The sequence below is a fragment of the Rattus rattus genome, chromosome 2, assembly GCF_011064425.1.
Source record: "Rattus rattus isolate New Zealand chromosome 2, Rrattus_CSIRO_v1, whole genome shotgun sequence".
Lineage (NCBI taxonomy): Eukaryota > Metazoa > Chordata > Mammalia > Rodentia > Muridae > Rattus > Rattus rattus.
This window is the reverse complement of record NC_046155.1, coordinates 121,726,685-121,736,802: the sequence shown is the minus strand read 5'-3', so window position 1 is coordinate 121,736,802 and position 10,118 is coordinate 121,726,685.

Below are 10,118 nucleotides of genomic sequence, written 5' to 3'. Positions count from 1 at the left end.
GAAACGTAAGAGAGCCATTTACAGGTCAGTGTGCAAGCAGCCATTGTGAGGGGAGAGAACACCAGACCCCAACATCAGGGAGTCAGCAATGCTTCTGAAGGGGAGGTGGATTTCTAATGAAAATGTGGAAATTTAGGGAGAGAGGGGAGACCTTCCCGAGAGTAACAGTTGACCTGGTGGATAATTGTTTGGGCAGTCGTAGAGGCTATTTTTTTTCCATGATGGGGCTGGTTGGCGTGAAGCTGTACAGTGAAGCAGAAATCTTTAAGAATCTGGTAGAAATCTGGACGGTGAGGCAGTAAGACAGATGAGCCTCAACTCTATCTTCCTATATCCACTTCCCAAGTGATGGAATTACAGGTTTGAGACAGCAGATCCCACTTTATGCAATGCTGGTAACCCAACCCAGGCCTTCTTGCATGTTAGGCAAGACCTCTGCCAACTGAGCTACATCCCCAGTCCATTTAATTTAATAGTTTTGGGTGCATTTAAAGGATTTCAAGCAGGAGCGAGCCAGAAGGTTGCTCCCCCCCCCCCAAGAATAGCCGTATTAGTGACTGTCTTAGGGTTTCTATTGCTGAGAAGAGATACGGTGACCACATCAACTCACAAAGGAAGATATTTAATTGGGGCTGGCTTACAATTTTAGAGGTTTAGTCTGTTATCATCGTGGTGGGTGGCATGGTCCATGCAGGCAGATATGGTGCTAGAGAAGGAGCTGCCGGCAGGCAGCAGAAAGACTCAGGCACACTTCCTCCAACAAGGTCACAGCTCCTAAGAGTGCTATTCCCTGTGGGCCTTTTGGGGCCATTTTATTCAAACTACCACAGTGACTTAGCAATAAAAGGTCATCATGGACAGATGATGCCGCTATTTTGAAAACTCTTCAGGCAGGCTCTCTCAGGATACCGTCACAGCCAGCGTGGTTCGGAAGCAGAAGTTAGTTAGTTTCTTACTGTTCTGGAGGTTGACTTCCACGTTCAATGTGCTTGCAGTTCTGTTGTCTGGTAAGAGTTCTTATCCCAGTGTTTTGACCGCCATCTTTACTTTGTATCCTTCCATGGCAGAAAGCCGAGAGGGTACTTACCGTACAGTTCAGGCTCCTCCATCACAATCTAATTACTTCCAAAGCCTCCATCTCTAGCTGCCACTGCCTGGAGATGGGGTGTTTAGAAGTATGAAATATACATTTTGGGCGGGAGGACGCATACTTTCAGTCCCTGTTTGTTGACCGCCATTTTGAACCTTAAACCAACCACGATCCAGGCAGGGGCAGTCACGAGGTGATTAACCCTACCTGAGATGTGCTTCAGGGAGGTTTTCCATCGTTGGAGCATCCAGGAAAGGCCAAACCCAGGCTCTGATCTGCGAAGGCATAACCACTCTACACACTCAGGGCTGAGAACATCCGTGTGTCTGAGTTTGACTTGTTCTAGTAAAAGGATAAATGGCACGTTGTTGATTAGAGCAGCTTCCAGAAGTTTCCTCGAATGCACCATTTTCCCACCAGACTTCCCCCCCTCTTTCTCCTCATTGTTGTCTCTAAATACAGATGGGCTAGGTAGAGTTTAGGCAATCCCATTGTCTCATGAGGCACCCAGGAATTTCTGAGGGTGGAGGTGCTGGGAGAATGTACTTGCTTTACAGAATATTTTGTGGTAAGGGCTGATTTATTTCCTTGGACTCCTAATCACTCAGTTGTTTTTTGTTTTTTTTTTTAATTTTGAAGAGAAATACATTTCTTTCTTAAGTCATTGTTAATTTTGGACCTTTCTATTGATCATATCTAAACCTAATCTTAGAGAAGACTGCAGTGTGGTGGATAAACACAGAAGTCAGGTTTGACTGTAAAAAGTCAGGGCTGTCTTTGGCGAATGAAGGTGGCGCAGGAAGGGTAACGTAATGTGCCGTAAGATCCGGATGGGAAGAGTAGAAACAATCTAGGAGACTCTTAGGGACGTATGACAAGAAACCCAAATCCAGACTGGACCTGTGCGCACAGTCCTTGTACCTAAATCAAACCAAACACTTTCTTGGTTCTTTAGAGATGAGAAATTAAAATTTCACACCAGAGCCTTGCTGGGTCCCACAACTGTTCTCCTTAAGACCGGGTAAAGGCATGCATGTGATAAGAGAACAGAGGTGATGCAGACTTGGGGGGGGGGTAGCAACTGGAGCCAGGAGGGGCAGTGGTGGAGGGCACGGAGGTTGCCCTGTGAATGAGACCGTAAGTGGTACGTACGCATTAAGAGGCCATGATGAAACCTGTCACTCTGTATGCTAACTTTAAAGTTTGATTTGAGAAAAGAAAAAGAGCAGGTTAAATTCTTTGCCGGACAATTTGTCCCAGAGGGTCCGGGAGTATTTTCTCTCAGCCAGTCTGTGAGTCATTTGAAACCTTACCCCGGTAAAGGCTGCTTCCTTGTCTTAATGCACATCTTCCTGAGTTGAGAAACCCGGCTTGGGGTAAGTCCCCTCTTTCCCTGTATGAAGTGTGTCTTGGTCATCGGGAGAGCAACACATCCAACTCCCACTCCAACATCTGTACCAAGAAGACACCTTTAACCCTTGCCTGAGCCAGAGCCATTTCTACCTCTTTGCCCATCTCACTTCTACTTTTTTGTTTGTTTGTTTGTTTTTTGTTTTTTTACTTCTGTTGTACTTCAGAGCACCTGACCAGCGTCATAGACGTCTGCATTTTGTTTTGCTTTTTGTGGCTCCGTATCAGTATCCCTCACCAGATGGATAGTTCTTCACGGGTGGGCAGGGCCTACCTCTATTTCAGTTTAATGTTCCCGGGAGCCAGCGCGACACTTGGCTCCTAGCCAAACCTCCGTAAAATAGGTGCCAGACGAATTAATGCTCAGGCAGCCGCACTTTCACCACACTCTGTTTGTTAGGGACTTGGGCAAAGTCCCCGTGTTTTCTCCTGATGAATACGTGGCTCACAGGCAGCCTGTGTGGGGGCTGATCTTGTCGCCCCAAGCTCTGATGTTTCTGTGTGTGCCCTTCTTCCTCCTTCCTGAGGATTGTCATCAGCAGTGTGTGAACAGCCACCTGCAGCTGAGCACTTTGACCTTTTGCAGCGCGCCTCCTTCAGGAATGAATCAGAGCGCACCGCACAGCAGTCACATCTCCTCAGCACGCTTACGCTTTTTATTATTTCGACTTTGAATACCAACACAATCGCAGCCTTCTAGGCCATTGCTCCCCTACTCTACGGATACAATGAGATTATTAATATTTGCAAAATGATGCGAAAGAAGTTAGAACTCCAGCAAGACTGCCATTTAGTAACTAATCAAGGACTCTATGGTTCAGACAGGCAGGACCTCCCACCCCCAGCTCTTCAACGTTCGCCATCTGTGGGCCGGAGGCCAAATTGATGTGATTTAAAAAATATTGTAGCTTTGATTTGTTTTCTATTTTTGTTGTTTTGTTTATATCTCTAAAACTTTATTACTTGAAAATTCCGAAGTAGAGAAGTCTTATTTTTTTTTTAAATCTGTAGTTTTCTATCTATAATTATACATGTAAATCCAGACTATTATCTATTAATTTCTTATCATAGAAGCAATTCAAAATTCATATTCACTCTTTTTTATTTTATGAATGTGAGCACACTGTTGCTTTCTTCAGACACCAGAAGAGGGCATCAGATCCCTTTACAGATGGTTATGAGCCACCATGTGGTTGCTGGGAATTGAATTCAGGACCTCTGGAAGAGCAGTCAGTGCTCATAATCATCTCTCCAACCCCTCACATTCACTCTTTTGCGTTGCCTCTCCAGGGTCCGGTGATTAAAAAAAAAACAACAAAAAAACCCTCACCTGATTGTTGTTATAGTTCACGTTGTATCACCCTGTGCTCTGGTATCTATTAAAAGGCATTCCATCCCAAAGACTATCTGTGATAAAACAGCCCTACACACCTTGCCCTGTTACATTCGGAAAACACAGCTTGACCTGAAACCAATATAACCAATGTGCATTGCCACTCAACTCTTTTAGCTCAGTGTTTCTGAACCATGCTTGACAATACCCCTGCCCCACCATACAGAATACCTAAGTTTATGGTATTTTTATAGAAATGCTGAGATACATATCTATCTGGATCTATCTGGTAGACCACAGATGTTTCATGGAGCCAAGACTTGGTCCCAAAAGGGATTGAAACCATCCTCGGAGCTCTCCTGACAGAATGCTATGCTCAGCTCATTCCAACCCTGGAGCGCAGCACTGTAAGGCAGTGCAGCCCCGAAAGACAGCATCTGCTAGACTTCTGGAAAAGGCCCTCACACTGTCTAGTTCAGGGATGCCGAACACCTCTTCCCAGCAGGTAGTACTTTGTCTCTGTAATTATCGAATTTTGTGGGAGAGAAACATGAGAAGATTCCAGCAATTGCAGGGAAGCTTGAAACACCCGTTTTGGTTTTTGAGTAGGCTCATCTCGGCTTCTGTTTGTCTTAACATGAGTAAGAGATTATTCACAGTGTGGGTGTGGTAGCTCGGGAGGACATGATAGAGGCTCCAATTTCATATTTTTCTTTACTTGACGCCCATCTTATGCATCCAAATGAGAACAATGTTCCAGTGTCTTTTCTGGGAGATCAGTTTGGGAAGACTTCTGTAGTTGGGTCTTCTCTAAATCCTAGTCATGGTATCAGCATTCCGGGGTATGTTTGGGGGTAGGGCAGGAGTGGGGGTGGGGAGATGGCTGGGGTTGTTGAGTTATGAGGTGTAAGGAAAACATCCCTACTGTTTAGGATGTAGAATCAAAAGACCCAAACTCAGAGCCTCTGTAGGGAACATGGCTGAGCATTTGCAGGCTCCCATTTGGTCTTTAGCTATGGATGGCCTTGAGCTGTGGGTCAGAGTTTGAAGCTCTCAGTCTCTGGTCAACCTGGGGGCTTGGCAGGGAGGGAGTCAGGTGACTGGGTGTATTGTTCTTCCTAAGGCTTTCAGAGCATCCTCCATGTTCAGGGAAGTGATCGCTGTGAGGTCTCTTGGTGTCCTTCCTGCAGTCTAGCCACAGAGTGACTTGTTTGATTTGATATGCTCAGTATCTTTTAAACACATTCATTTACAGAAGTTTGGTTTCTAGCTTACTAGTGACTTGATGATAGTGGACCAGTCCAGAGGATGACCTTTGGACGTGTTCAATTCCACCGTGACTATTTTTAGAAATTATTGATAACTTTCTGTCCTTGACTAGGTCTTTGGCACAAAGTATCTTAGATATGGGTTTCTGAGGATGTGATCCAGTTCTTTCTTAAGAGGCTCTTGTGCTGTTATCAGAGTCATCAATGGTAGCATCTTTGCCAAATCGCCCATTTACAAAGCTGCCTTCATCAGGACTTGCTGCGGCACCAGATAAAGACTGAGTTCAACCAGGCTTTCTCAGTAAATAAAGATAAAGCTGAAGCCAGGCAAACCCCCATCTAAACCAGGCTTCCTCTTTGGTCTTCACCACCCTGATATAATTTTAGTTCTATGACCTAACACCATCTGTATAATATTATCTATTGATTTGGTGTTTGTTTATTATAAACTGTAAGTTCTCGGGGGTGGGAGTTTTCCTTTTTTATTTTAATCACCAAATACCAAGAATCTGGGTGGGAAAAACGTGGAAATAGGCATGGAGTATAAGAGGAACTCAATAATTACCTGTTGAATGAATTCAGGGAGAAATGGAGTAATTTGGGAACTCAAATGACATTATCATTTATCTTTAATTCTTTTTTTCATTTTGCTTTTCTCTGTGTCACTTTCACACCCTGAACCACTACTTCTTTGGTAGAGGCAAGATGGCTTCCACCAGAAAGAAAACGTTCATTCAGTAGAGTAAGTCTTTGCTCACTGGCTAGCATAGGTCATACTATGGCTAAGAAGACGGAATTGGCATTAGTAAAGCAGACACTCTGAAGAGGATGCAGCCTGGGCATGTGTAAAAGCTTCAACTCCAACATAACTTTATTAATTGCTTTTAGCTCCATGTTATCAACGGAGCCTCACTTTATGAGGAAAGTAGTAGGAGGGATATTGGCATTCCCATTGTACAGAGAAGAAAAATGTGGGATAATTGGCCTCTTTAAACAGTTTGGAAGCAATGGGGTTCCCTCTGGACCTCAAGTGTTCTTAGATAGCACCCGATTCTACAAATCAGATCGTCTGCCAAGATGGATTAAAATTACATCTGTGTTTTGAATCTTTATAGAAGGGGATAAGAAAGTGGCATGAACACACACACAGATTTTACTTCTCTCTGGCTGCTAACTTGACTTCTATTAATAACTAAATAACGTAATGACTTCAAGGATGAGGACTCAGAGTGATTTGGAGGGTGAGTGGTAATAACAGGACAGATCCTGATGACCTGAATCAAGAAAGCATAAATGACATTGTATTTGGATGATTCATAATTCTTTCTGGGGAGCCACACTAAAGTATAGAACTTCAGCTTTTTGTGGTGTAAATACTTCCACATCACCAATGCTTTGGGATGAGGAAGGCCTCAGAAGTGTCTGCTCCTACAAATCCCAGCACTGTTCACAGCCTGGGGAACCAACCTCTTAGCTCATCACACTTGCCTCCTCTACTCTACTTTGCCTTGCTTGCTCCCAGGGACTGGTTCTCTTTCTTGCTCTCACTTTGGGTTCAGTGGCAAAATTCGTCAGAGGGTTTAATAGTTTGTAGATTGAATGTGATTGGAACTCATCACTCTCATGTTATACACTTAAAGAACTAGACTGGCAAAGGGTAAAAGTTCAAAAATTCACGCTGAGTCAGGTAGTAATGGTGCATGCATTTAATTCCAGTAGGGATTAAACTCAGATCATTGAGTTTGAGGCCAGCCTTATCTACAAAGTGCATTCCTAGAGAGCCAAGACTACTCAAAGAAACCCTGTCTTGAAACCCACCTCCAACCCCCAGCAAAAAAAAAAAAAAGAAAGAAAGAAAGAAAGAAAAAAGGAAAGAAAACAACAAAACCTATTCATACTGATAAATCAAGGGATGGAGTCTTTTTTAAAAATGTTTTCCACCTTTAATTTATATCATTTCGTATGTGTATAGGCGCTTTGTCTGCATGCAAGTCTGTGTATCATATTCATTCTGTGCACTTGGAGACCAGAAAAGGGTGTCAGATACCTTGGGGCTAGAATTATAGATGATTGTGAACTGCCATGGAGGTGCTGGGTCATTTGAAAGACTAGCCAATGCTCTTAACCACTGAATCATTTCCCCAGCCTCAAAGATGGAGTAGACATTTAGAATTGTTTTTAACCTGGAGTTATTTCTAGTCAATTATTCTTAGCCTTGACTGCAGTCCACCCTTGAGATTCAATGTAATTGGTTTAAGGTGTGGTTAAGGTAGCTGGATGTCTGCTGCCATGGTTGATAAGCCACCAAGGTATATACCACTAACAAGCTGTGGGGTGATAGGAAAAGACAGTTATTTGTTTCAAGAGAAGGTAGGGGTAGGGTTGTAGCAAGGGAGATTGTAGGAAAGACCTGAGGACTATGGGTATAGTCATTAGTTTCTTCATTGTTATAACCAAATACCTGAAAAGAAGCATTGCAGGGAAGGATTTATTTGGTTTACAGCATGATGAAAGACAGTCCATGATGGCTGTAGAAACATGATAGCTGGTCGCATTGCATTCTCTATTGGAATTTAGCCCAGACAGGGTACAAACCAAGGGAACAATTTAGCTCAAGTCCAACTTTGTGAGCCACTGATTTTATTGGTGTCACTTAGAAGAATATGGGCAAATCAATAGCAGCATGGCCCAAAAGCCAGCCCAGCATAGGAGATGACTGATGCAGGCTGCATGCTTGGAGCTCCCTCTTCAGCCAGCCAGAGCCTCCTCTCCTGAGCAATAGAGCCTGGGTTTCCTGAGCCTTGTAAGTTTCATGAACTTCCTGGATTCTATGAACTCCTTTCTTCCTTCCAGGAGGGAAATTTCCAAGGCTAAGAAGAAAGCTGTTCAATAGCTGGCTTCTCCCCTTGAACCTCTGGGTTCTTACCTGTGGGTGATAACACTCGCATACAGGCTTATCTCCCCCTGTATCTCTCTGTCAACACCCTTACAGACACCCAGGTTGTGTCTCCTAGGTGATCCTAAATCCAAGCAAATTGACAGTGCAGATTACTCACCATACTAGGAGAAGGGACTACATTTGCTATCTTTATAGGAGCCACCAGGATGGCGGATGGGGCAATCAATATTGATTTCTTAATGCAAGCTGTGGTGGCTACAGGGCTTCTGTTCTCTCATAAAACACATTAGAAAAATGTCTTCTCTAAAGAAACTCAAAGCTGTAATTGCCCAGGTTGGCAAGAAGATGGTCACCCTGTTATGAATTAAAAAATAATTCTCTCCTGCCTTGAAGGATAGAGTCACACACGAGGAACACAGTCTAGTGAACAGAATCAAGAATTTGGGTCTCCATTTTCTACCTGGAATGGTTTCTTATACAGTGAGTAATCTGCATAAGAATTCTAGCAATGTTGAATAAGGAAACATAAACACCTAGACATTTCATTCGATTAGAAGTTGAATGTCTGGCACTTGGTAGTCATGCCTTACCACTGTGTGTGTGTGTGTGTGTGTGTGTGTGTGTGTGTGTGTGTGTGTGTGTGTGTGTGTGTGATGCAAATAAATATGACCCCAGCACTCCTCTCATTGTCCTAATAAAGTGAAATGGTTGTAGGGTCTGTGAGAAGCTCTCTCACTGAGAGGAAAAGCTGTCCATCATTAAGCATACTTCTTCAGACTGAAGGAGTTGAACTTCAGAAAGAAAGAAAAGACATCCCATCTACAGCTTGGAACTTGGAAATAAAGTGATTCAAGAGAACTGGAAGTTTGTCAAATGCAACTCTTAAAATGGGTTTTCTTTAAAATAAAGTTTTTTTTCCTTGTTATGAAAGCAATCTGAACTAATTGCAAGAAAGTGTAGAAAATAGAAATGAGCCCAAAGAAGAAAGAAGTCATTTGAAATTTGACTACTCAGAAATAACTGCTAACGGTTTTGTGTTTGTCCTGCCTCAAGCTTCCTGGTCTATGGAATACATTTATACCTTGGACTATTTTGTAACTTGCTTTTTAATGTAACAATGATCTGTTAATATTTTTCATGTAATTACCTACTCTGTTACCTTGGTATTTTGACAGTTGCATGGTAGTTTGTTAATTTATCTAATAACACCATTATAATTTAATCAATCTCTATTTTGGAATTTGCATTATCCTCATTAAAATTTTATGCATGGTGTTTGAAAAAGTGTGTGTGTGTGTGTGTGTGTGTGTGTGTGTGTGTGTGTTTATTACATGGGATTCAACCTAGGGCCTCATACATGCTTGGCAAGTACTCTACCACTAAACTACATCTTAGTAGTTCTATCTATCTATCTATCTATCTATCTATCTATCTATCTATCTATCTATCTATCTATTATCTACTATCTATCCATTATCTATCTATCTATTATCTATTTATCTATCTATCTATTATCTATCTATCTACCTATCTATCTATCTATCTATCTATCTGTTTGTTTTTGTTTATGTATGCAGGTTGGTGCATATATATGTGTAGCACACAGGCACATGTGCACATGCATGTATAGGCCAGAGGTTAATACCAAGTGTCTTTCTCTTCAGGCATTCCCCACTTTGTATTTTGAGGCAGGGTCTCTCAACTGCATGTAGAGTTTGCTAGTTCTGTTACTCTGACTAGCCAGCTTGCTGGGGTGGTGGGCACTCCTGTCTCAGCTTCTCAAGTGCTGGGATTACAAGTGAGCCCAACAATTCCTGCCCAACAATTATGTGGGTGCTGGGGATCCATGATTCTTGTGCTTGGATGGCAAGCATTTTCCCAGCATTTCCTCTGTCTTAGTCAGTTGCTATGAAGAGACACCATGATCACGGCAACTCTTATAGAGGAAATATTTATTTGGGGCTTGCCTATGTTTTCAGAGGTTTAGTCCATTATCATAATGGTGGAAGCATGGTGGCAGACAGGCAGACATGGTACTGGAGAAGGAGATGAGAGTTCTGCTTCTGGATCTGTAGGCAGCAAGAAGAGCAGCAGACCCTGGACCTGGCTTGATCATTT